Here is a 2,409-nt window from a genome sequence, read left to right as displayed (position 1 = left end):
AGGGTGTTGGGATACCCACTCCTAAATAAGACACAAATCACCACATCTTGCATCTCCTACCACAGAACAGGAAGCACAATCGCTGGGTTCTGGAGGCAACACACACCACACCTAAGAACATCTGTCCAGGTGATATGTAGGCAACATGGAAGTCTGATAGTTTTGAATGGAGCCCAAAGCACGAAGGGCTACCCTGGTGGTTCAGACAGTAAAGAATCTGCCTGCAGTGCTGGAGACCCAGGTTTGATCCCTGGGTCGGGAAGATCTCCTGGAGAAGGGAATGGCAATGCACTCTGGTATTCTTACCTGGGGAATTCCATGGACAGAGGAGTATGGTGGGCTACTGTTCATGGGATCTCGAAGAGTGGGACATGACTGAGGGACTAATGCTTTCACAGAGCATCAAAGAGTTCCAAAACAGGTGTAGGCTGCCATACAAGCAGCCGATCCCTTGGGCCATACAGCCCAGAAAACTATATGGTGTTAGGGGTGTCAGTCGTGGGAAAAATGTCATGGGGTGCCAATGGCAAGGATCACAACAGAGCCTCTGGGATCCTGGAGTTCCAACAGTGGAGTCGGTATGATGGGCCCATAAATGAAATGATCACGTTGACAGTGTGCCTATAGTAATCAACCTGTTAGACCCCATTTAGAAGACTGACCTAGCTCCTGCTGCCTCTGTCCAGCCTGTGAGCGGCACACACCGACAGGAGCGTCTGATGTCGCACTGTCCAAGGAGACCCACCAGCCTCCTGGCGGCGGGTCAACCACTCTCAGCTCCTTCCTGCTGGAAGGGTCGGGGCTTTATCCTCACAGGGATAGATGCCTATGCTATGTATGAGCTTCCCTTCTGGGCCTCCAAGCCTCAGCCATCCCTGTAATCCAGGAGCCTACAAAATGCCTGATCCGTTGCCATGGAATCCTACACAATATCATCCAACCCAGGGACCAACTTCACACTAAAAGGGGTGTGGGAATGGCATCCTAACCAGAGGCCCACTAGCACGCGGAGTGGAAGGGGAACTGGGAGCCACCAGCTGTGCCCAGAGGCCAAACAGGGACCGTAATGGGAGCTATCACTTGTCCCACTGTCCCCTCCTCTCAGGAAGAGAAGGCCCCGGGAACCATGAAATAGCTGGGTGTTCCCTGAATTGCAGGGAGCAATAAACTGTGAGGCGTGAGGGTGGTGGGTTGTTGCAGTCATGGAAATGTGCTACTTGGATCCTCCTGCAAAGAGTGTCCATGACTGATGGCCCCAAACGCTGCTCCCCGCATGCACGCCTGCATTTACACAGACACCACATTTCCCACGAGTGTCTCCTAACTGATGGCTGAGCACAGAGGGGACGTGAAGGCAGGTCCGTCCAGCAAGGCAAGGGATCCTTCGGCAGATGACTGGCTCAAGGACAGTCTGTCCTCAGCCTGGTCTCCTGGAAGAGCTTCTCTTGGAACTGAGCTGCCGTTTGGCACCCTTCCCACCCATGCCTCCTTACTTCTCTCTCTCTCCTTCCATCGGGTCAAACCAGCCTCTCTCCCTTCCTCAAGTTAATCTCCTTCATGTCTAAGCCTGTCTTGGCAGCTGCTTCTAGAGGCAACCTGAACTAATACACTTACATGCTCACAAAATATCTTAAGGTTCGTGTCGTTTTGCCACAGCACAGAGGCAGATGAAGAGCTGAGCTTTAAAGAGATTAGAGGACTTGCCTGATGTCACTCGTGACCAAATGCACCTTGATCTTCTCTCCAGCATCCTCGTTGGCAAGTGAAAGAGGAGTTGTGTTGTAACAGGATAGACACACTGCTTAATTGTGTTGTTTCAGGAAAATGGGATTCTTCTACCCCAAATATGTCAGCAATTAAGAGTCTTTTCAAATGAGAGTTCTGGAATTGTTCCTCTGTATCTTTCAATCCCTAGAGCTTATGATTTATCCTTGTAGATAGAGCAGTGGTTTTTTCTTTTCTTTTTTTTTTTTTTTTTGGTATTACAAGAAAAGGGTTTTGTTACATAGATTAAAACCCTAGATCTTTTGGTTGCAGAGTGAAAGGGCAAGATAGGAGTAGTTTAGTAAGAGGTACAAACTATTATGTGTAAAATAAGTGAGCTACAAGGATGTATTGTACAGCACGGGGAATATAGCCAATATTTTATAATAACTACAAATGGAGTATAATTGATAAAAATTTTGAATCATTATGTTGTACAGCTAAAACTAGCAATGTTGTAAATCAAATATACCTCAATAAAATATTTTTTAAAAAGAAGAAAGACAGTAAAATGACCCAGAAAAAGGAAGGCTCCATCTCCAATATATTCCCATGATTCAGAGACCTGGAACCAGCCAAGCTCTCCGGCCGCTCTTCCTCTCCCTTACTTCTGGCGATACAGAAGTTCTTCCTCAAACAGGCCGT

Source organism: Muntiacus reevesi, chromosome 5, assembly GCF_963930625.1.
Source record: "Muntiacus reevesi chromosome 5, mMunRee1.1, whole genome shotgun sequence".
NCBI lineage: Eukaryota > Metazoa > Chordata > Mammalia > Artiodactyla > Cervidae > Muntiacus > Muntiacus reevesi.
This window is presented reverse-complemented; position numbering follows the sequence as displayed.